Source organism: Dermochelys coriacea, chromosome 8 (genome assembly GCF_009764565.3).
Source record: "Dermochelys coriacea isolate rDerCor1 chromosome 8, rDerCor1.pri.v4, whole genome shotgun sequence".
Taxonomy (NCBI): domain Eukaryota; kingdom Metazoa; phylum Chordata; order Testudines; family Dermochelyidae; genus Dermochelys; species Dermochelys coriacea.
This window is the reverse complement of record NC_050075.1, coordinates 88,276,612-88,302,414: the sequence shown is the minus strand read 5'-3', so window position 1 is coordinate 88,302,414 and position 25,803 is coordinate 88,276,612. Positions and strand designations below refer to the sequence as shown.

Here is a 25,803-nt window from a genome sequence, read left to right as displayed (position 1 = left end):
CCTAATATGCTGCATTGTCCTCTTTAATTGGCTTTGCAGAGAGTGCTGTTTTGGAATTCAATTTACATTTCTCTTCCCCTGATCAAACTGAGGGACACTGTTGAATAAAAGAAGCAGATTTAAAAGTACTGTTCTGGGGCCGGGCCCAATTCTGCTCCCAGGGAAATCAAGGGCAAAACTCACATTGGCTTCAAAGGGAGCATGATCATGGCTTTCTGACTGAATAATTGAGTTCCAATCAAAGATCTTTTTTAATACCTCCTCATAATTATTAAATCTTTATATATGGAGTGTGACAGATTCAGACCAGAAGAATATAAAAGAGTGCTGGAAGGCAGGTATATCAGCCTTCAGAATGAGTAGGCACCTGTTCCCTGGATAGCCAAACAAAGGCTACGCCAGGCCAATTAAGACACCTGATGCCAATTAACCAGTTAGGGCTGTTAGGCTAATGGACACAGCTGGAACCAATCAAGGTCCCACTTATACTGTTTAAAAGCTCTCCTTCTAGTGCCCTCCTAGAGGCTGAGGTGAAAGGATCTGGAGGAGAGGAAGTATTGCTGAATCCTGAGGTAAGGGTGTAGTGAGGAAAAGGGGACCATGGGGGAAGTGGTCCAGGGAATCAAAGTGGTGTCAGTGGTGAAGGGAAAGCCACCAACAGCTGCTACCATTAGAGTCCCTGGGCTGGAACCCAGAGTAATGGAGGGGCCTGGGTTTCCTCCCTCCCTCCCCCAGAGATCCCCTGGAGAAAGGAGGCAGGAGGCTGAACTGTGCCTACTGAGCTCTACGAAGCAACAGACTGTGGGGTATTCCCCTTTCCCATCTTCCATACTGGCTGGTGATGAAAGTAACTCAATAGGCTGTAACTCTTGCTGCTACACTGAGAAAGGGAGGTCACGTTGGGGCCTTACTGAGTTTCTGAAGCCACTGAAACCGCCCAGAAGCACGGGACACACCAATACAGACTTGGGACTTTGTCACAGGAGAAATATTTAAATTAGGCAAAGTTCAAAAAAGCTTGAAGTGACTGCTGAAGTCCCTTGAAGAAAGAGAAGAATAATCTATAAGGAGTCAGAAAAAGCTAGTGTGTGGAGAATATTTGATTGCCCCAAAAGAGAGATAAGTAAAGGATCTATCTTGGAATGTGTTTTTTATTCCTAATCTTTTTTTCTAATATAGGGAAAAGATCTGAAGATTTAAGCATTTGCCAGTTTTATCTTTTATCACATTTATTTTTTTCTTGAAGACATTATTAAAAAGGTGAATGGAGATGAGGTGGATGAATAATTCATAACAAATATTTTAAATAAATGATTTTTGCCTCCTGTTGATTCACAAATTATCCACAAAAGACTGTGATTTTATTGCTTGGTTTCATTACTCAGAATTATTCACCACATTTCTGTAAATTGTTGTTCTGTGAGATTATTCATGAGTAATTTGTGGCGCCTTGTTGATATTAGCAATCTGTGTGTGGACAAAAGTTGCACTTGTCAAACTGTATTGATATTAACTTGAAAGCAGATTGCTCCACAGCTTGTTAAAAGAAATAGAACAGTGGTTCTCAAACTTTTGTACTGGTGACCCCCTTTGCATATCAAGCATCTGAGTGCGACCCCCTCCCCCTTATAAATTAAGAACACTTTTTTTTATATATTTAACACCATTATAAATGCTAGATGCAAAGGAGGGTTTGGGATGCAGGCTGACAACTCACAACCCCCCATATAATAACCTTGTGACCCCCTGTGGGGTCTTGACCCCCAGTTTGAAAACCCCTGAAATAGAAAAAATGCAAGTTTGAATAAGAGTCTATTGGGTCAGAAATCATGGGGTATAAAGATCCCCCAACAAAGGGTTTGGTTGCATGTGCACATGTGCATGCAGGTCATGTCCTGCAGCAAAAAGAAAACAAAACAAAAAGTGGGCAATAACTTCACTGATAACAGATTAGTGAGAGAAATGTCTTGCAGGAAACAGAATAGATGAAGGCAAGAAAAATTAACTCTTTCTCCGCTATTAGTCCATGGCACCTGGTGGACTGCTGATGTTTCATTCAATATAGAAGCTGTTCAGGGGTTAAATTATGTTACAGAAACTAAAGTAATGATTTAGAGTGGGCTATAATGACAAAAAAATTCAGTAGTTCGATTTGACTTTCTCAGTAGATAGAGGTTAAGATGGCTGTCAAAGGATGTAGAATGGCATCCTTCAGAGACTGTTCAGTTACACTAATAAACTGAGCTAATTTGCCAAATGAAAAAGATAAAGCTGTCATTGACTTGTCCTAGGGTTTTGTGGCTATAATGTTGCATGTGCTAAGCTGAAGACTAAACAAGGTTCAAAAAAGAACTAGATAAATTCATGGAGCATAGGTCCATCAATGGATATTAGCCAGAGTGGGCTGAGATGGTGTCCCTAGCTTCTGTTTGCTAGAAGCTGAGAATGAGGGACAGGGAATTCATCACTTGATTATCTGTTCTGTTCATTCCCTCTGGGGCACCTGGCACTGGCGACTGTTGGAAGATAGGTCAGAACCAAAGGTCCATCTAGCCCAGTATCCTATCATGGTTGTTCAATTATGAATATTAATAGAGATTGAGAGGCCTTATATTCAGTCCTCCAAATCATGAGGAAGGGAGCCCAGAACACTTTGGAGTTCTAATCCCTCATCTGCGGCTGCTTTTTGACCAGGGTTAAGTCTTTAAAGAGCTGTCTCAGTTTTCCTGTCTATAAAATTGGTATGGAAATTACTTAATGGGATTTGGGAGGATTAATTACCATTAGTTTGTAAAATTCTGTTTAAGCTCAAAGTATGGCTTTATTACCAGCAGCACACTTGATAAGCTTTGTGGAAGTTGTTGTAGCAATTTTCATCTTGTACCCCAAATTTTGTTAGTGCCCTCTCAAAAAAAAAAAAGCTCATGTTGGTGATCAGACTAATACGTAGCACATGATAAGAAGGTTCAAGTGACCTCCCCCACAACTTTCTCCAAAAGGGATTTGATGAAAGCAGGAAGGAAAAATTCAAGGGGGTTCAGAAGTTGAAAAGAATGGTGATTGCTAAAGAAGTTTGTAGCAGCTTTGCAGAGGATTTGCTTTCACTCATAGATGTAATAAGACTGGGGATGTCTTTGCCAAAGATGTTGGGAGACTGTGCCTTTTTGTAGGTGTGTAAAAGGTGGATGAAACATGCCTCTTTCTGGTTTTGTTTTTGAAAACAAACTCTTCATGGCACTCACTGGCAAAAGGGATAGAAGAAAAAGAGCAAGAGTTGGGATGGAGCTAGGAGTCAGTAGTCCAGAATCGGCACTATGAGATGCTAGTAACTATGGCGATGAGTTAATAAATTGGTTCTTCAGATGAATGTGATGTAGGAACAGTTACAAAACTTTAGGAGAGCAAGTTTGTAAAGAGCTAGGGAAAGCACAACGCTGTAGGTATCAGTATATGTGCGACGCCAACAGACCTTGGTTGGCGGCAGTGGCTGGGATCAAACCTGAGATCTCTGGAGATTAATTAATGAGCCAAAAGATGCATGTCTCTTAGCCAAGGCTGTAGCAGTCTCATCAATCTCTAGCTGGCATAGCCGCCACTAGATGGGGACAGAGTGCCACCAAGCAGGCATGGATTACATATGGATTTTCACCCTGGGGTTAACATGCTGTATATTTGGGCCTGAGGATTTGAGGGATCTTAGTGTTCTGAAGAATTAAAAGACAAAGAGGAAGAAGACATTGGACTAACTATGGTTCCAATGATAGGATTTTATCACAAGTCTCGTGATATTTGGTGTTTTTTCTTAAAACTCCAGCTCCTGGAGTTCATATGATTAGATTATTTTCATGGAGGTTAGACCTATCAATGGCTATCAGCCAAGATGGTCACGGATGCTACTCCATGCTCTGGGTGTCCCTAAGGCTCTGACTGTCGGATGCTGGGATTGAACTACAGGGGATGGGTCACTTGATTGTCCTGTTCTGTTCTATTCATTCCCTTTTGAAGCATCTGCCATTGGCCACTGTTAGAGAGGATACTGGGCTAGATGAACCATTGGTCTAACCCAGTATGGCCATTCTCATGTTTAAAAATCTTATGATTTAAGATTTCTCGTGACTTTTTGCAGCCTGAATCACAGGTTTTAAATAGTTGCCATGGCAGTGCTAACCCAATTTAGTGAAAGTAAAGTCAAATCGATGTGACATTGACTAGGTCAGAGAAAGAGTTAGTGAGGAGGAGAATTTGAGAATCTTAGGCTGAAGCATTGATTTCATTAGATTTTGCGCCTCTGTACGTCACGACTGAGTTTGTTCCTTAGCAGTAGGCCATTTCCCCCAGTTGGGACATTGGCCATCTGTGGTAGATCAAAAACATCCTTTACTTGCTTGGAGAGCAAGTTAGAGGCTAAGAACTCAGAAGGGACTAGGCAGGTGTTGCATGAAGTTGAATACTTTCTCAAAACAGATTTCATTTTGTAAAATGGTTCTTGTCTGCTCTCAAACTCGGTTTATAAATAGTGGTTAGTCTTGTAAATTCTACTAGTGTTCAAACATTATAGTAATCTTGAAATAAACATTTTGGCCAGTGTAGCATTTTTATATTGTATACATACACCAGTCTGCTTGGCGCTCAAAGATTCATTTAATCCAAAGTTTATATTTTGTTCATAAGCAGGAATATTGGACTTCGCTAGCAAGGCAATGGGAGATTTTTACAGTGTTTCTCACATGTCGTTTTGTCAAAGATTTGGAAATCTTGATGGGTCTCACTGTTACGTTTGTGCCAGCTTTTGCCAATTAAAATAATCCTGGTCAGAGATAAAACATCAGTTACTATTTCTTGTCATGCTTTTAGAAATACAAAGACATTATTAGCAAAACAGGGAGAATGCCTTTCTTTTAGGATTTCTCAGACTTAAAACGTTTTCTGTACTGCCAACTACAGGACTAACAAAGCTATACAGGAAATGGCAAAGTGAAAGAAGCCCAAGAGTGCAAACCAGTGTTGTAATTTCACTGTACTTTCTACATAACTCCAGTTATGAGAAGAAGGGTGTAATATTTGGGATTGTCTTTGACTTCTATTGTGAAAAGCAGGCAAAGGATAATCAAAACATAAAGCTTTCAGCAGAATATTCTTTAGTGTTTTTTAGAGCAGGGACCATCTTTTTGTTAGGTGTTTGTGGAGTGCCTAGCACCGTGCAGTCCTGGTCCTTGACTGGAGTCCCTAAGCACTCCTGCAATACAAATAATGCATAATAGTTGACATGTGAGAGAATTTCTTAACACTGATTAAATCATGTTTTTTGATTCATCATGATTGTCTTGAATTTGACTGAAATGTTTAAATGACATGAAATAGGGAAAAAAATGAGGAGCTACGGAAATCTCCAAGAAAATGCAGAAAACATTGTAGTTATAATTGGATATGGTGTTCTTCATTTCTTTTCCTAAGCTGTTGGGTGGTATTACTATAGCAACAAAATTCATTGGGAGTTCTACATACAGCTGAGATCCACCATGTGGAGCTCAGAGGAAACTAGGGCAAAATTATATTGTTCTGTAACTTGAAGTTATTGGCAGCTAATTTATTTTCTGGTACATCCATGCTATGGTCATTACTGAAACATTGATTTGGATAATACCTAGGAGAGTTCTTGTTTATGGTCAGTTGGCGCTGAATGTTTGGGAGTGGTAACAGTGGCCTCTTCTACACAGCAAACCTAGACTTCTGGTGGGAGAATAAGAAATGTAGCATTACAAAAAAGAATTCCTCCTACGTATGTCTATAAATGATTCTAGCAGCTTTAGGTATCACGGTCGTGCAAGCAGTCAGAAAAGTATTTGATTAAACTTACTGGCATATCTCTGTAAGGTGGGCTTATTGGAAATCTGTATGCACAATATTCTCTTTAGTTAAGCTTCTGTGAATTCTTCTGCGTATGGTACAACCTTCATGCTAGATTGTCCACATTTTGCAGGCCTGCAGATATTTATTTTAGCCATGTTCCCTGCAGCTCTGTATCTACCTGTACTTAGTGTTGCCAGTTTGTCCAAATAACTGCACATACACCCAGCTGGGATTGTTTTTACAGTAGTGTGGCCATTCCAGTCATAATGACATATTTATTAGAGTATATGCACTAACCAGCAGGTATGGCAGTTGTTTTCTTTCCCACACACATCTGGCTTTCATTCATAGATGGGGTAAACTACCCATCTGTGGTGGTTCTAGAAATTGTTAGCTTAGGAAAAAAAGCTTGTCCTTGTTTCAGAAGCTACTCAGTTAAGGGATCTTGTTCAATTAGTAGCTGGAGTTGCCAAGCCTATGGATAGTAGTGTTAGTTGAGAGTAACATTGAATTAAGCTGCTGCATGCTCACCATGAAAAGAGTGAAAACTGGCTAATCAAGGATGTTTCTTCCAGCTCCAAGCAGCAGGGTATGAGTCAGTGAGAGCAGCGAGAATCCATCAAGGCATTTGCAAGGGTGGATCTACCTCGCTGTAAATCAATACGAGTACTTGTTTGCTCAGCATACCGTCACTGACTGCCAGGGTTATTGACTAGATGGAGTGTTCTGTCAATACTGCTATTTTGAGAGTTGTTTTCCAGCCTCTCTTGGGTTGGTTTATTCTGGAAATCTAAAAACAGTGCTGCCAGCAGTCATCACAGCTTGTCTCCGAGCGTGAGGCTGGCAACGCTTCCCATATGTCATGAAGAGGGAGCTAATGGGACCTGCAAGCCAGACAAGAAGAAAGCGTTAGATACACCAAAACTTTAAACTTCTTTTATAGTTTGGGCCTGGTGATGCTTTTGAACCTTCTTAGATTTGCTTAGCTTTTGCTGGTTATATCAAATATGGTTTGTGAGCAGTATAGAGTAGTCTGCACTGCACTGTGCACTGTTTGCATTCCCACTGGTCAGGAATTTGCCATTGCACATGATTCACAGTTGCTACAGAAACTCAGGGCCTATCCATAACAGCAAGAACAGGAGAGCGCACAGTTATTTTTACCGTAGTTCTAAAGGCAAATACATGTTGACCACAACAGTTCGAGTTCCATTTTCATTGCTCTACAATCCCACGAGTGGTACTGATAGCTAAATCATGGTGCACAACAAAAAAAACTGGTTATTTATATAATGTTTAAAATAGTCCAGTTCCTTATGCTAGGCACAGGCACATTAATATTCACAAATCTTATATATCCAATCAGAACTTCATTAACCACGCTCCCCCATTCCCTACACCTTTCATTAATTTACTCTTCCTCAAAATCTTGATGGACCAGTCAGGCCCTGAAGCTTTAGCTGAAGGTCTCGTATTGATCTACTAAGAGAGAAAACAAGTTCCGGAATCGAGGGCCCCTTCACTGAAAATATAAATTATTTTTACTGCATCACCCTTTCCATCTAATCCAGGAGACTATAATTTTGAATAGCTCAGCTGCCATGAAATGACACAAGAAGAGTAGTCTCCCATGTAGCCGGGAACCAAATTATTTATAGTTCAGCACTGTCACCTGAAATTGCCTGTGGAAACTAACTGGAAGCCAGTGCAGATCATGGAACTGCAAGGTACACAACCAAGCATTCAGTTACTGTATTGTCTGCTACCTGAGGCTTCAATAAGGTCTTCAAGTTTAGTCCCACATGTAACCTAATTCAGTAATCCAGGCAGGGTGACAAAGGTGTGGTTATGGTATTGATGTCTACATGTGTTACCAGAAGATCATCAACCCACCACAACTAGTATAGTCTCTCTAACATGCTGATACCTAAACCAAATGTACTAGGATCAGGTGAGAACTGAGGACTCAGATGCTGCCAGAGTAATCTTTTAACCATCACACAAACCACCCTAAAAAAACTCCTGGCTATTTTCAGGAGAGCAGGAATTTGCCGTTGTGTTCTCAACTAAAATGTCCCTCCCCTCCTCTGTTGAGCAGTGTGCAGTTGCAGTTCAGTGTCTGCACTTTACTTTTTACTTTACTTTCAGGGTTTGGGTGTGTATGTAGCTTGTACACAGCTTTGGAATCTGAAAGAGGCTACAAAATGTAAAATGCTCTTGTTGTTCTTGTATAAGGGATTAAATGAACCTCTATTACCAGGAAGTTTATATCCCTTCTCCTCTGTTTTAGGGCTAACATGGATCATGACACTATGGAGTCTGTATGGTTAGTTCTCATATCTGAGATCAATCAGCAGCTGTTAGAAACATCAGCTCCTGTCAGATTTGCCCATGGACTGGCTATTTTGTAGCAAACTGTGCAGTGCGATATGTTCTTATACAATTTCCTTTATAGAAATCATCACAACGTGCTTTGATAGTGAGAGCTAATCTGTCAGATTCTAATCACTGTTGCTCTGAGGGTGACAATCACAGGCCACTTCTGAAGTGCTGCTTATGTTAATCTCCTCCCCAGTTAAGATATAATAATACCATGAAGTATAACAATAAGCATGTAAAGTGCACTAAGTGTCTGAAATCCAGTTGACAAGGAGGTTTACGTGCTAAAAAGGTGTTCATCTCCCAGTTATAGTGTGAGCTTTAAATATTGTTGAAAATCATGAGGAAATTGATAAACATGTTTAATCTGCTGTTGAAGATGGTTCAAACTATATCTACTATTGAATGAGCTGTAAAACACTAATAAACTACTGAAACCTGGAACTCAATGCATTGTTTAAGTTGTTGCCTATATATGGTTGTGTGACATTACATCAATATATCAGGTTGTCATATAGGGCACTGAAACAATGTATTTGCTGTTTGTCCACTAGTGAATAGATTCTTGAAATATAGGTATTCTCTTGTATGGGGTTAAATCCTGGCTTTGGCGAAGTCAGTAGAAGATTTGCCATTGTTTTCAATGGGGAACAGAATTTCACTCAGTTACATTTGCAGTCCTAGCTTACATTCATGGAACTGCCATTGTAGTCAGATATCTGTGCAGTAGCAGAAAACAAAATGGTGTCTAGAGACTTCCTCTCAAAAAAATTGTCCTATGAATTATATCTACTTGTTCTGTGGCCCATAGTTTTTGAGTTGCGCATATGACATTGCTTGTCTGTTTTTAAAAAATAATGGGATCACCCCTCATGCTTTTCTGCAAATCCAAATGAGGTTTCATTTCTGACCTGCTTAATGTAATGCATTATATGAGCTTGTCACAAATCTGCTGCTCAGACTAAATTATGTATCTTTCAGGTTGGGAATAAAATAGCTGTTGTGGTTTGTGATGTTGAATTTCCTAGGCACACATTAGGATCAATTTAAATTTGAACTTTGCAAAATAGAAGTGCAAGCAAGAGACACAGGACATTTCCAGATATGCTCTGTTTTGGGTTTGCTTTGCTCTTAGTAATGTAACTGTATGATGATATTAGTTTTCAAAGCCCTGAGATACTCCTTTGGCACTGGGAAGTACTCATATACCCTCTGATACGATATTTGAAAGAGTAGTTGCTTGTAGAGGTGAATTAGTTGAATAATTATAGCTTGTTACAAATCCTTATAGGATGCTGAAGACAATGCTGATGGTATTTATCCTTGCATCATGTTAAATGCGTTAAAGAAAGCTTGGTGGTGTACATCACATTTAGATTTGAATCCACTCAGGAATTAGAGGCTGAGTATAATTGGTCTTCATCAGTGGGAACAGTAGTGTTTGTACAGCTTCCATATTGCATTCATCTAATCAATGCATGTACAGTGGAACCTCAAAGTTAAACACCAGAGTTATGAACTGACCCTACATGTCATTTGGAACCAAAAGTACACAATCTGGCAGCAGAGATCAAAACAAAAAACCAAATACAGTACAGTACTGTGTTCAACATAACCTACTACTTAAAAAAGCAGAATTTTTTCTGCATAGTAAAGTTTCAAAGCTACATTTAAGTCAATGTTCAGTTGTAAACTTTTGAAAGGACAGCCATAAGGTTTTGTTCAGAGTTACAAACATTTCAGAGTTGCAAACAACCTCCATTCCCAAGGTGCTCGTAACTGAGGTTCTACTTTAATATTTGCTCTAATTTTGTGCAAAGCCCAGTTTTTAAGATATTGTTTTCCCAACTCTTGCAGATTTAGACTGTGCAGCTGCAGAGAGGAGAGAATATAACATTGGTTGAAATTGCTGTCCAATTCTCCTCTTCTTCCCTGGATGCCCCCAGATAAAGATCAATCAAAGGTAATTTACGAAGAATGTCTGTTTTGTGTCTTAGAATTCTTGGTTTATATTCAGTGTCCTTTTTCTGTTTCAAAAGGACATGAACTTTTCTGAATGTGCAAATTTGTAGAATAATTAAAATCCCATTTGCAGCAGAATGTAAAATCTGTTGATGTGGGATTTTATCAATGTCTTCAATTAAATACCAGTTTTCTGAATTCCAAATACTTTGATTATTTAAGTGATTTTTTTTTTTAACCTGCATATAATGTGCACCTTTTGAAAGTCACGCCTACAGGTTGTCAGAGGAGACCGAATGCTTTTATGAGATAAACACCATGTGTAAGTAAAATCCAAATGAAGTCATCCTCAGCTTTTTTTAGCTCCTTTGTTACTTGTTGTGACAGTAAAGTTCCTTCCACTTCTAAGAATAGACAAGTCTCCCTTGAGCACAAACTGAAAAACGTGTTCCTTGAATCTTAATGAGACTCAATTCTTCAGGTTTTAGCAATGAAAATACCACTTTATCTTATGTCTTTAAAGTTTTATGCCAAACTTTATTGGATCCTTTACCACCATCTTCAAAAATGGTTGTGAAGTGAATTGCTGGAACGTGAAGTGAATTGCTGGAACATAAAGTGCATATACAACTAGTGGTATGGGAACTACAGACTGGAAACTTGTGATCTAGAGTATTGTTTCCTCTTACCCTTAATGTGATCAATGTTCCCTCGAATTTTTTATATCCATATGCAGAATGAATTTTGTTATGTGCACCAATATGGAGGTGGTGGGGGTGGGGCCAAGGGGTTTGGTGTGTGGGAAGCGGCTCAGGGCTGGGGCAGAAGGTTAGTGTAGGGGGAAGGGGGGCTAAGGGCTCTGGTTGGGGGTGCAAGCTCTGGGGTGGGGCCGGGAATGAGGGGTTTGGGGTGTGGGAGTGGGCTCAGGGCTACGGCAGAGGGTTGGTATGTGTGGGGGCATGAAGGCTGTGGCTGGAGCTAGGGGCTCTAAGGTGGGGCCAGGGATGAGAGGTTTTGGCTGCAGGCTGCCCCAGGGAGAGAGGACTCTCCCCAGCCCTTTCTTGCTGCAGAAGCCCGGGTCTGGGGGGAGAGGTGCCTCTCTCCCCGCTGCGTCAGCCCGGGGCTGGGGAAGAGACTCCTCTCCCCACTGCGCTCCTGCGCAGCCTCTTTTAATCTGCCACGCAGTTTAGAGGGAACTTGGATGGCGATCACTGTTTCCTTTTCAATATGAATCTTTCCACAGTACAGAATCGCTGTGGACATAAGTGATGAATTAGGGCCTGGTCTAAAGCCCCTTGAAGTCAGTGGAAAGACTCCCATTGGGGTCCAGGAGCTTTGGATCAGGTCTTTAAATTAGTTTCTAATTAAGCATTTGTTTTAAAATTTAGTAATAATCATTGTATAATAAAGCTACATGGAGGCTTTAAGACCCAGGTAGAGGCGGTACAGAGTCAGACCACCCCAAAAGGAGCTCTTGGGTTCATTATCCCTATCCAGACATAGTGCCTCTGGAAGTACAGGGGAACGTGACCTCTCCTATGCCCTTTGAAGGAAGGAGCCCTGTCCAGTCTGTTCTTTCCCCACACTCCTTGGGGAGATGAGTGCCAGTTTAGATGTTGGCCTGGAGCAGTCCTTTCCAAACTAGGAAGGTCAAGTTATCTTGCACTAGGATCTAACTTGCTCTTTAATGTATTAAGATTAATTTTCACTGGGTTGTATTTGACAACATTGTATTTGACAATATTGAAAAATGTTCTTTGCGGTGCTTCAAGCCAAGAGACTTAAAGTGCCCTTTTCCCAAGCCCTGGTGGTTATTAAATAAACCTTGCTTCGCTCCCTGCCTGTCAGTATCTTTAATACATTAGTTGCCTTTTTTTCTTGCCAAATATTCTGAATGGTGGAAAGATTTTTGGTTGATTATATTATGTGACAGCAGCAACTATTGATTCATAATAAATCTCATGTCTGAAAGGGGAAAAAATAGCAACACTCAGGTATTCATGGACTTTCCCCCCAGCTATTCACCACCCCCTTTTCCTGGGGAAAAACATCACAGCTCTGATCAGGATCTTGGTTTTATATTCTAGCCAAAATTCAAAGGCTCTAGCAATACACTGCCACCATGCACATGCTAGAAGGATGAGTACCACCAACACATGTTTTCCATGAAGGTCTCCGATCCAAGTACTGACCAAACCTGACTTGCTTTGCATCTGAGATCTGATACAACATGGTAACTTTATTTAGTATAATATATTCATATATGTGTGGTTGTACCTGAAGCGTAATGGCTGCAGACCTTTAAGAAGGAACTGCTACAGTGCAACTTGAGTTCTGAATTAAAATGAATGACTTAGTGTAGCATTTTTGGAGCAAGTTAGTCAGGGGCTGGTTGGTCTGGGGTGCTCGGCTTCGCTGGGAAATTGCCTGTATTTTCGCTGGCTGCATCCAGTCTTTAATTATGCCCAACCAGACAGCAATACTTGTACAAACCATTTACTAGGCAGCCTTCCTTTACTCCCTCTGATGGTTCCATGCTGCATCCTGTTTGCTGTGCCAGAATTTGGTGCAGTATATGAGTACTGCACAATCAGTTATGGGATATGATCTGGGCTGCTTCATAATCCATAGCAAAAATATAACATGGGGCATCAGCTCCTCAAAGAGGAGGTGGCAAGCAGCAAAGAGACAAAGCTGGAGGACCATAAGCTTACCCAGCATTAAGACAGCCAGACAACCCCACCCCTGCTGTTTGGAAGCACACCAGCACTGCCAAACACTACTCATTTGTAGAGCTGAAAGAGGAGGAGGGAAAGGAGGCGGTGTCTTGTCTTCTGTGTCCTGTACTTTAGGAACATGGCATCTGGGTGTGGGTCGCAGCCAATCCGCCCGGGATATAGTATGTCTACATGTGCTTTTTGAGTAAGAAGAAAAGGCTGTATTTATTGTAGCCACATCAGCAAGATAACACTATTAGTGTCACAAGTCAAAATGATTAGCCTTGTAGGATACACCAGAAAATTAATTCCTTTGTTACACTGCTTAAACATACTCAGCTATCTGGATGCCATAAAAGCCTCAGGAAAAAAAATACAATTAATCAAACATACTTTGCCTTGTACATGTATATTCTCACTTTTGGCTATCTCCTGGTCCCACTGAAAAGAGTGGGAGTTTTGCCCTCTACCTCAGTGAGAGCAGGATCAGGCTCCTTGCACATAATTCCCTTTTCAGCACCATTAGAACATAACCCCACATGTGCATATTTAATTACCATAATAAACATGATTGATTAACCAAGTCGAAAAAAATCTGTTTTTAATCTATAAAATTCAGCTTGCTTAGACAGACGTGCCTCATCTGATTGATGTTGAATTTAATCAAAATCAAACTGTAAATGGCACCTGATGCACAGTAAATCCAAAATAGTTTTGAAAAGAGGCTTGTATCCAGAATCTGTTTCCATGAAGCTTGTCAAGGTGTCATCTTTATGGGCCAAAGCGTAGGCCATTAACTGCTTTATAATTATGACCACACCTGGGCTTGAGAAGAAAAGCCTCATTTATTGCATGCTGAAACTCATAAATTAATTAACCTTGAGTACATGACACTTAGTAATTGGAAACTATATAAAGTGGCAGCTATAAAATCAATTTTATCGTTATGTGGGTACTCATATTTGTGTTAAGGAATTGAACCAAAGAGCAGGAATGCCATTAATACACCTGTTCTGCCAACACACTATGCACAAGTTTTCAAAGCTTAGTTATCCCATTAAGCACAGTATGGAACCTGCAAATTTATAAAATGTAGAAAGCTAGGTAGAGACACTTAATGCTTTCAGTGATCGTAGTATCCAGAAGTTCCAATCACAGGCACATCTATCCTTAAATTTCTTTTTTCTTATGTTCAATGTTTTTCTTAGTGTCTTAGATCTTTAATTAAATTTACATTTTATTTATTACATGAGGACTATTTTTCTACCTCTGCTGTTTATGGAGGCCATTACTTGTAACACTTGCATCCTTGTGTCCTACATAGCTTGTACGCTGGGCAATTATAACATGTACTTCACATCCTATGGATTCTATTGTGTGGTTTTCTTTAAGGATAAAGTGACACTGTTACATTTACTGGCTACAATCAGGAGAGGATCTGAAAAATTTCAACAAAAATATAGTGATGTTAATGGCTGACACTGTAAGTCCTTATATGACCAATGTCTAGTGCCATATTTTCTTGAAGTGTCTAGTTAGATAAAAATTAAATCCATGCTTAATGGAGGTACCAACAAGGAGTATGTTAACTTTTTGTAGCATATTGATGCCTATGGGAAATTGCATCTTTTGGATGAGAGTATTATAAGAAAAGTTCTCCCTCACACCAACTAAATATTTAGCCATAAACACACAGGGCTTGGGCTTGTCTACACAGAGTGGCAGTGCCCACTATGGGGGTGTGACTTATGTTTGAAACAGTACCACGTTAAAGTGCACTATGGAACTTTGCTTGTGCACCAGCAGGTTGTACATGGACCAATTGATGCACAACATGTTAGTGCATGTTAGAAATCACGACTCCATAGTGCACATTACCATCTCTGTGTAGACATACCCATAGGGCTTGATTCTCCATTCCTTTATTCTTTTACTCCAGCTGAACTCAATTGATTTCAGTGGCATTACCTTTGCATAAAATGGATGTAACAAAATAGAAACATACCCATGCTCATCAGACTTCTTTGTGTCTGTCATATGTAAACAAACTCTCGAAGTTGTAGCAGAATTTTTTTTTAAGAGGGTAAGTTACCCATGGCCCAGATCCTGCCATTCATTCTCTGTCCTTCTCTTTCTATAGGTTAAGATTTCACAGAACTTTCTTGATCAGCAGAAATTAATAGGGAATAAGATCTTTGGGATTGAGCCCCAGTGGCAAACTTTTCCTTTGGTGGGGTTACACAGTGTGTGTAAATCAGGACAGATTTAGGGACAAATCCTGGCCTTGGATGTGCTTGACTCCCATTAACGATAATGGAGCTCTGCACAGACATCCAAGGGCACAATTTGGCCATCATCCTTGCTATTTCATTTGTGTGTAATAGTTAGTTCACTGACCTTAGCACGTGTGCTGTAATGCTTAGAGCTAAGAAGCAAAGGTAGGCGAGTATATCAAATGAGATTCTGCAGTACCTCACATTCTGTCCTGAATAAGGGGCCACTCATAGCTGCAAAGCTGCAGCAGCAAACCAGGAACTAATGGTGACTCAGAATCACAATTCCTCCTGCACTGACTCAGTCACAGTTTATCCCCTTCTGTCCTGCCTTCTATGCTATGGCTGGAGTCAAAATCTCAGTAGGGCAGAGCAGAGCAAGAGGGAGTTATTCCCACACGCAGCTGAGTAAGTGCTATGACTGTCTGTCTTACTCTAAGTATTCATTATTGGTCCAAATTCTGAGTCATGCTGAGAGCCTGGATTTCCCATTAACTTCATTGAGGTTTGCAGGGGCTCATTTTCAGGATTTGGCCCATTTAGTAGTTACACAACTAGAGTGGTATGGGCAAATGAATCAACCACTCTGCAGAACTACAATCTATAAATATCACCAGGCATGTTTTCATTCACCATTGCCTGTAAATTATGAATGCAAGAGACTGATAACGGGAGCAATTTTCTAATAATTTCTTCTGATTTACTTGCTTAATGCAAGGAGCATTTTACAGTTCAAGTATTTCCCTTGAGCTAGTTTTCTATCACACTATCCACTCACCTTTATCCTCTTCTAATTTGCTGATTTGTGATATTTTACTTTAACCTGGGACCATCAACTTGTGATGCTAAAACTTTCCACACACAGAACTTCCAGATGCAGATTTCACTGAGGTGTTTGTTAGTGTGAGGTCAACCAAAATGAAGTGCAAAAGGTCACTGAACTACAGAAGCCTAGCTTGGTACAGGTGCTCTTCCAACATGTTAGAAACATACAGGAAATTAAAATATTTGTTCCTTTCTGACATCTTGGGTTTCAAAGCATCACAGAATTAGTCACTGTTGGTTGGCTACCTGAACTATAAATTACATTTTAAAAAAAATCTGCTCAGAGGGACCAGAATTCCTTACCTAAAATGACTAGTTGGAGCTGATTAAATATGGTCTCATAAGCATTCAACAACATCAATATGGGATGACAGAGGAGAGAATTCAATTCCAGCACCACATGCATAATGCTGTCTAAATATGAATCAGCAGCAGGATGTTGGCATGTCAAATAACAAAGGACTCGGCCTATGTAGCCAGAAATATCTTCTATGCAGCCCAGTGATTGAAGACGGAGCTGCAATGGTAGCTGAATTTAATCAGGCTCTGGAAATTGCAGGGGGGAAGAGGCTAAGGAAAAGGGGTCTTTTGTCTCCTCTACGCTGATACACCCATATGAGTCAGCAGTCACAATCCACCCTACTGAGGGTCCTGTGGGTCTGGGAATAGGATATAAACAGTTTGAAATGTTTTGATCAGATATGTATGTAATGGGGTAGGTTTTTATTCCCTGATTGAATGAGAAAATTGTTTAGAATCAGCTTTGCAGTGTTAGTATTCAGCACTTTCTGCTAACATTCTGAAACCTACACTGTGAAAGCCAATATTCCTGCCAGCAAACTTGTTTGCCAGAATATTCACAGAAAACACACACAAGGGACACAAGATCCTTCACTGGAAGTAAGTCCTTTTTTTTTTTTTTTTTTTTTTAAATAGTACATCATCTGCCCAGGGTTGTCAGTCCAACACTTTCATGAGCAAAACTCCCCTCTTCCCCCCAAGGACATAATTAATGATAGTCAAATGATGTCATATAGCTTTTCCGTTGTCATTTGTCTTCTCTTGGCATTTTGGACTAGTAGGTACCACTCTTTGGATTTGTGCAGACAGTATAGAGATACACAATATAAGCAATTGCCTACCCTTACTGTGGAGCAACCAGGAAAGCAACAGGATTTTTTTTTTTAAGCTACTGGATATATATTTTCTCTGCTGAGCAGTAGCAGATGTCTAATGCCTTGCAGTTCAGTTTCCCATGTGAGGCAAAATAAGGAGTTATGCCACTGAAGTCAAGGGGGTTATGATAGTAATGTGTTGTGGAGTCGAGATATTCTTGTTTTATTTACACACATTCGCCAGTCCTGCAATAGAGGTGATCACAGACAGGAAGTGGTACAATCCCTTCTTTCAGGAATTTAACCCCAATACCGGAACAATTTGCCCCAGAGTTTAATTTAGTTGGACAGTTTACAGCAGAAGAAACCCAGAAAATCAACAAGTGCCTAGCACAATTGGATCCTGGTCCGTGACTGAGGTTCCTAGCCACTACTGTGACACAAATAACAATTGTTTTGCATGTCAAGAAAGAACTCGAAGACAGCGTGTAACGGCTTAACTGGTGAACCCTGCCATAACAATATCTAGGGCCTCCTCTCCTCTCTCCCAACTATTACATCACCATAACCACTGTGACTTCAGTGTCATTACTCCTGATCTGCACTAGTTCAAACAAAAGGAGAAATGAGCACTTAGGTTTAATATAGTTGCAGCATTACTTGTAGGAAAGTTGCATTGTAAAGCACAGTAAAATGGTTACCATTAAAAAATCATCACTTGCTGGCGGTTATCACACAGTGTGTTTCTCCCATGCTACAGACAGGAAATAACAGTAATAACTAATTGTTTAGTAGTGATCACTGTGTATCCAAATCAGTCTGTCCAAAAATTGATGAGTATGACAAATGCATTGCACAAAACAATTTTTGGGAAAGAGTGTAGCTTAGAAGTTCTGGACAATGTAAAATTAAAAATACAAATGAGGAAAGAAAACCGGTATTGAATAAATTAACAGTTCATAAAAAAAATGATTTCTGAAATCTTGCTTTTCTTACTATTCTTTGCAAGCTGCTTTGAAGGTTATCTGAAAAGGGGAAAGTGATTTTCTTGAAAGCAAGTTTTGTATAGCATAATTTCTTTAATGCATGTTACCGCAATTACCATTTAGCTAATGAACTCTTCAAATTTAATTAACATAATTGATGCCAATTTTGACAAGAAAAAATTATCCTTCTGTGATAAAAGCTTTATAGAACTCACCAGTAGTAGTGATTGGTTAGATTGAGACACTGGTTATCAGCTTGGGCCCCTAAAAGCAGAATCAGCAGCTAATTATTATTTTCTGTTTAGTTTAGTTTTATTCTAGTAAAGTGCACACACAGCCTCTGACCTGAGGAAGACCTTTCATTCTAGGAAGAGTTTACAATATGAGTTATTGGTCATAAACAGTTAATTTTAAGTTACGTTGACCTCAGTCATTGACACTCAAAATAAATATGATAGTGGCTCTCAGATACCACAGTGATGTGTGAGATATAAAAATAGACAGACAGAGACCAAAGTTTCTTTGTCACTGTACTGTAGGTATTCATGTTATATAGAGCTTTTGATGTAATATTATAACTGACCTTTCATGTCTGCTTTCCCTGGCTAGCATAAAATGTCCACGACTGTCAAACATTCATATAGTGCATGGTAGCCAAGACATCAACATCCATTCCTAATAGGCAGGTGTAATGTGGTCAGCTACTCTGTGCTCAGCGGTGCCTCCTGCTGGCTCCTCTGGGGAATTAGCTCTCCACTGTCCATGCTCCATCTGCTTGTTGCCTCAGTCATTCACTTTGTGGCCCCTCTCTCGTTAGTCAGGAGCTGCATTTCAGAGTAGCAGCCGTGTTAGTCTGTATTCGCAACAAGAAAAGGAGTACTTGTGGCACCTTAGACTAACAAATTTATTTGAGCATAAGCTTTCGTGAGCTACAGCTCACTTCATCGGATGCATTTGGTGGAAAATACAGAGGGGAGATTGATATACACACCACAGAGAACGTGAAACAATGGGTTTTATCATACACACTGTAAGGAGAATGATCACTTAAGATGAGCCATCACCAGCAGCAGGGCGGGGGGAAAGGAGGAAAACCTTTCATGGTGACAAGCAAGGTAGGCTATTGCCAGCAGTTAACAAGAATATCTGAGGAATGGTGGGGGGGGAGAAATACCATGGGGAAATAGTTTTACTTTGTGTAATGACTCATCCATTCCCAGTCTCTATTCAAGCCTAAGTTAATTGTATCCAGTTTGCAAATTAATTCCAATTCAGCAGTCTCTCGTTGGAGTCTGTTTTTGAAGCTTTTTTGTTGAAGGATAGCCACTCTTAGGTCTGTGATCGAGTGACCAGAGAGATTGAAGTGTTCTCCAACTGGTTTTTGAATGTTATAATTCTTGACGTCTGATTTGTGTCCATTCATTCTTTTACGTAGAGACTGTCCAGTTTGGCCAATGTACATGGCAGAGGGGCATTGCTGGCACATGATGGCATATATCACATTGGTAGATGCGCAGGTGAAGGAGCCTCTGATAGTGTGGCTGATGTGATTAGGCCCTATGATGGTATCCCCTGAATAGATATGTGGACAGAGTTGGCAACGGGCTTTGTTGCAAGGAGAGGTTCCTGGGTTAGTGGTTCTGTTGTGTGGTGTGTGGTTGCTGGTGAGTATTTGCTTCAGATTGTGGGGCTGTCTGTAAGCAAGGACTGGTCTATCTCCCAAGATCTGTGAGAGGGATGGGTCGTCCTTCAGGATGGGTTGTAGATCCTTGATGATGCGTTGGAGAGGTTTTAGTTGGGGGCTGAAGGTGATGACTAGTGGCGTTCTGTTATTTTCTTTGTTGGTCCTGTCCTGTAGTAGATGACTTCTGGGTACTCTTCTGGCTCTGTCAGTCTTTCCTTTTCTTTCTCCTTACAGTGTGTATGATAAAACCCATTGTTTGATATACACACCACAGAGAATATGAATCTCCCCTCTGTATTTTCCACCAAATGCATCCGATGAAGTGAGCTGTAGCTCACAAAAGCTTATGCTCAAATAAATTTGTTAGTCTCTAAGGTGCCACAAGTACTCCTTTTCTTTTTAGGAGCTGCATTGCTTCTCTTTTGTGGCTTAGTCCTCCAGCCAAGTCACAATTGTCCTCCCCTTCTGGGATAGTGTCAAAGTCTCTTTCCCTAAAGACTCAGGCAGTTTCCATATTCACTGCACTGACTGTACTACTCCCACAGTGGCTGGTAGGGGAATCCAGGCTCTTCCTTTACTCCAGAGTCCTAGAACCCTCGAACTTGCAGATCAGGTCTGTACTCTGTCTTTACTGCTCCTGCCCTGCACTGCCTATACTGCCTTCGCAGGCTCCTATTCTCCCCCTTGTATCCATGTGTGTGTCTGCAGGCTCACATTGCTCCCATGCCCTCTGTCTTCTGCTCTTGTTTCTGCCTAGGTGAGCTTCATTCTCAGTTAGGGTCTCTTGTCACTTTAACCCCTTCAGTGCTAGTGTGGGGTGAACACCTCATCACAGCATGCTAGTTTAGGGAACATTCATAGGACTTGCAATCAAATATACTATTCACAATCCATGCTATGTAGATTATTACCATTTATTATATATCTGTGGTATGGCTCACTCTGATAACTTTCCAAACACTTAGGTTCCCTGCTCCAAGGAGCAGATGATCTAAGGTTTGTTAAATAGGTGATGATGTGTTCTTTTTGTTTCCTGATTGGGCAACTCATCAGCAGAGTCTGATGCATGTATACAAATATACACTTGAAAATTTACTTGTTGAATATTTGAGCATTAACTCTTCACACATACATGCCAATGAAGAGTGCCTGAATGTAAGGTTTACAGAGAATTTAATCACAGTTCACTTTTAAATTCAAATTAATCTGGATTTTTTCCTTTATTTGCTTATGTCTAGAATTTGAACTGTAGTTTATATAGGCATTGAGTCTTACAGCACTTAGTTATGAAGTGATAGTCTAGGATTTTCACATGAAGAATTCACTGGTTCTTGGCACATTTCCATTAGAAAAATGTGGACAGTGTGATGGGAGTTTAATAGAAGTGGCCTGGAAATGCCTCACTGTAGCATCCAAATGCTGCACAGACATTAATAAATGAATCCTTGAAACAGCCCTATTGGATAGGAAAGTATTTTCAGCCCCATTTTAAAGATGGAGAAATGGAGTCACAAAGAGATTGTGACTTGCTTAAGATCATACAAGCAGTCTGTGTTGGAGCCACAAGTAGAACCCATATCTCCCGATTCCATATCGGCCCTCATCACAATAATAATACTTCTTGATTGATACTTCTATGTGCAATAGGTATTGATTTTAAATAAAACACATCAGTTGGCACATTATCTATTCACGTGACATTGTCATGAAGGTTCAGGCCAGTATATCTATGGAAAAATTAAATGTGGGCATGACGCATCCTTTTCATCTAGCATATATGAGCTGATCAAAGGTTTCCAGCTGGATTTTTCTTAAGAGATTTATTAATACAACATAGAATTGTAATTGGTGGATTGAATTCTAGTCTCAACACCTGGCCAATTTGTAGATTGAATTTTTTACCAGATTGAGTTCACTGAAAGTTCCTTATAAATAGGGTGACCATATTTCCCAAAAGGGAAAATGGGACACCAGGTGGGGCTAGCCTGGGACCCCCCCCACTTGCCCACAGAGCTGGCCTGATCCACTCACCCCGCCCACACGGGACCAGTCTGTGCTGCTCAACGCACACACACCCGGCCCAAGCTGCTCCCCCCTCCCCCACGTAGGGCTGGCGTCCCCTCCTGTACGTTCCTCCATGTTCCGTTAGGGGTAGCGCCCAAATTTTCTCACAAAACTGAACATTTGTCCTTTGCTTTTGTCAATTGATAATCAGTTGGCAAGAGCAAATGGGACAAATGCCTAGTTTTGCGCAAAAAAAAAAAAAAAAAAAAGTCGGAACAGCCGGGACAGGGCTTAAAAAAGGGACTGTCCTGTCCAAAACAGGATGTATGGTCACCCTAATTGTAAAATACCTGGAGAAATAAGAAGCTACTCTATTTTAGATAGAGCCATACCATCCATTTCTCTCTGCAATGCTTAAGGATCCACTTAGTGGAAATACCAGACAAATCGGTCCAGCAAGTAGTGAATGGCCTATCTTCCTGAGAGGGTTAAAATCCCTCTGCACACACAATGAGGTAGGGTACAGTTGCTCTAGCAGTCATTTTCTCCTCCAAAATCACCAGTCTGTCCAGGGGAAAGTCCCATTCTCTGTGGTTCATACCTTCCTCAGAGTGGGGCTAATGCACAGCATTGGCTGGCTACCCAATAGCAGCACAGCCAGTGAGCCTGCCATCCTGCTTGGGAGGAAGACCGACCCTGAGCAGTCAGCTGATGGGATGACATGCCACCCCAAGTGTTGGGTCTAGGATTTCTTGGGGATCCTCAGTTTGTGTGTGCTTAGGAGGCCTTGTTCTCCTCCAGGCTGACACTAGCTCCTTTCCACTAAGAGAATAATGACATGGGAATATGTGATTTGAAACATATGAAGTTTGCCCAATTGACTCTCTCTCTCCTCCTTTTCAGGGTTTTCTGTGGCAGAGGTGCCTCTGAGTGGGAGGGAGATTGAGATTTATGGCTTAAACCAAATCTCTGGCCTTTAACTCAATTTAGCACACCTTAACAATGCATCTTTAAATCTCTGTCCAAATGAAGACCAGGTACACTTTAACATGACACCTTAGGGCAAGTCTACATTAAAAGCGCTACATCAGCATAGATGTAGCTGTGCCACTGTAGCATGTCTGGTGAAGACGCTCTAAGATGATGGGAGAGCAGCATGCTCTCCCATTGGTATAATTACTCCACCTCTACGAGAGGTCGAAGCTATGTCAGTGAGAGCATCTCCCGCTGACATAGTGCCAGTGTGGACAGCACTTGGATCACTGTAACTTGCATCACTTGAGGGGATGTCTTTCACACCCCTGAGCAATGTAAGTTAGATCAACTGAAGCAATAGTGTAGACCTGTCCTTAGTTTAGGTATAGTCAGCCTGCTTTTGCTCTCACTTGCAGTGGTTTAAATTAGAAGTAACTCTGCAGAAATCAATGGCATTCCATCAATGCAAACTCAACCTGAGTGAGTTCAGGCCCTACTGTATAATTAACTACTGATTATGAAAATGAAAGATTTAAATAATAGTATTTACATTGTTGACTACAACTTCTGGAAACAAGAATTTGGTGGAATTGTTTTGTATAACGACACATATATACAAAAACATTCCGGTGTTCAGTTGCTTTGTATCCCATGAGGTTTTATTAAACTTAATTAGAGGTGAAGTGTCATTTGCATTAGATACTGTACTGTCCTTTGTGGCAGTGATGAGACAGACTTGATTGTAACGAATTTAGAGATAATTAGTTTTTAAGGCTACTGCATGCAAGTAGGCTGGAGAGGGTGGAAATTAACTTAAAAAAATCCAGTTTTTGTTGTTGTTTTTGGTGTTTTCATTTCACAGGGCTCAAAATTGAATCTTTATCAAAAAATTAATTTGTATACATTCTTATTGAAAGTTCAATAACTTAATTATAATAATTTTTTGAATAATTCAAAAATTCAATAACTTTCAATAATTTCCATTAAAATCAATAAAATGTTGACATAAATTGCCACAAAAATCTAATAAAAAATGAAAAATGTAGGGAAACTCAACTGTCTATTTGGTTCGGTGTGCCTGTGAGTGGCAGCTTGTAAATCTCTGATTTTAAGGTAAAAATGGAGTCTTAAAAAAATCTAATTTTTATTTATTAGATCAAAACTACTATAGATTTCTGAAGTTCTGGTTTGCAAATATGAAGTAGTCACAGGAAGACTACCTCACCTTTCCTGAGGCTTCCAGTAAATTGGCTAGATTGTGATATCACTTACACCATTGTAAACCCAGAATAATATAATTGAAGTCATAGCATGGCATTTCATGACATCTGGACCATTCACATCTCCCTCCATCCTCACTCCTTTTCCTGTATGGAACAGGGACCCAATGGGGGGCAACAGTACTTTGGTGGTGTGTGAGACCCTCCCCAGCCTTTCTGCACAGAAAGTAGGAAACTGGAATCTTTTTTGATTGGGTCAACAGGGCTTTGAGTAGTAAGGTCTTTAGGATTTGGCCTTTAATTGCATCTTACCTCCCCCCCCCCCCCCAATTCATTTTCTGAAAACCAACATATGTCTGGTAAATTTTCTGAACACTCAGAGAAAGCAAGGCTCTGTGAAGTCTCATTAATCAATTTTCTATGTGTGGTGTTTCTCAAGAAACCAGTTGACAAACCACAGGTGTGTTCTGAATTTCTTCACTGGATTTCCAAATAGTTACTTTATAGTACAAAATTTAAATTCTTGTTTTTCTGGGAGCGTCATAAAACAGCTCTAAAAACCCAAAGGGAGTGGTTCAGTGCAATTCATTTATATTCTCATATTTTGAAGTGCAGCTACTTTCGGTTTGACCCTGCAAAGCATTTGGGACTAGATCCAACACCCATTGAAGTCAGTGGAAAGCATCTCATTGGCTTCAATGGGCATTAGATCAGATCTTTTAAGTATGTGTTTAATGGGACCCAGTCATAGTGAAATTCATGCTTAAGTTCTTTGCTATGTCAGGGCCTTAAAAACAGCTGCTATACAATATATCAGTGCTTAAGATATTGTACTCACCCACAAGGATCTATAAACATATCTATTGTGTTCCTTCTAAACATATTTCTAAGTTTAAGGACAATTTTGGATGAAATATTAGTCCTTGGAAAAAGAAATAACTTCAGTAAATTAATAAAGGGAATTGTATGATACTACTCTAAGGTGCCACAAGTACTCCTTTTCTTTTTACTTAAATTAGAAATACTGTACAGCATCCAAAGCCTCACTTCACTAACAGACTTTTATTTTATAAATGTTGTTTATAATTGAATTTGGCTTTCTTAATAAAATACAACAAACCATAGCATTTGCTACTGCAAAATAAGATTCACCTCAGAGGCCTGCACTAAGCTATCTCAAAGTAACACATGCTTTCCCACATTTCAATGTCATTAACTTCCCATTAAAGGGATTTTTCTTAATGTTTGTTTAAACATCCACAGAGAATGTAAACAAATACTTTCAGGGCAAACATATGGGGCCACAATTATATCTTTTTTCCACCACTTTTATCTTGACTCTGCCTTACACTGGTGCAAGCGAGATCCGAATCCAAACCAACAGGAGAATTTACAAAACACTGTTACAAACCTACAGTCAGGATGATTCCTGTGATAACTGTGCAATTAGTCCTGATCATGCTCTTGCACCGGGCTAAATCAGATTACTTGAAATTGTGTCTGGAACTTGATTAAGGGTGCTTTATCCCTTTATTCTGGTATTTGATTAATTATTGTTTGTGCGTCAACAATAAAAATATTTGAAAGCAGGGGAAAAATACAGTGTAAAACCAGGGTTCGGTATCACCAATGCTTGTGATTTTATGAAGTCTCACCATGTTTTATGTTTTTCCTAAAGCTCTTGGAGTCAAGTGATTGTGAGACTCATCTTTCATTTTAAGACGGAAAGAAGTTCCTACCCTTCATGGCTGCAGAGTAAAGTTTAAAACACGAACCCTAATTCCTCAAAAAGCAGAAGGCAAGTAAAAAGAGC

At 40.1% G+C, this 25,803-nt stretch overlaps 1 long non-coding RNA gene across 1 annotated transcript; it reads left to right on the top strand.

The window, feature by feature from the left end:
• The first annotated feature begins 520 nt into the window (after window positions 1-520).
• LOC119860645 lies at window positions 521-25,803 on the top strand. Its single transcript, XR_005294590.2, has 3 exons — window positions 521-572; window positions 10,087-10,192; window positions 25,669-25,803. It is a non-coding gene; the product is annotated as an uncharacterized LOC119860645 (long non-coding RNA).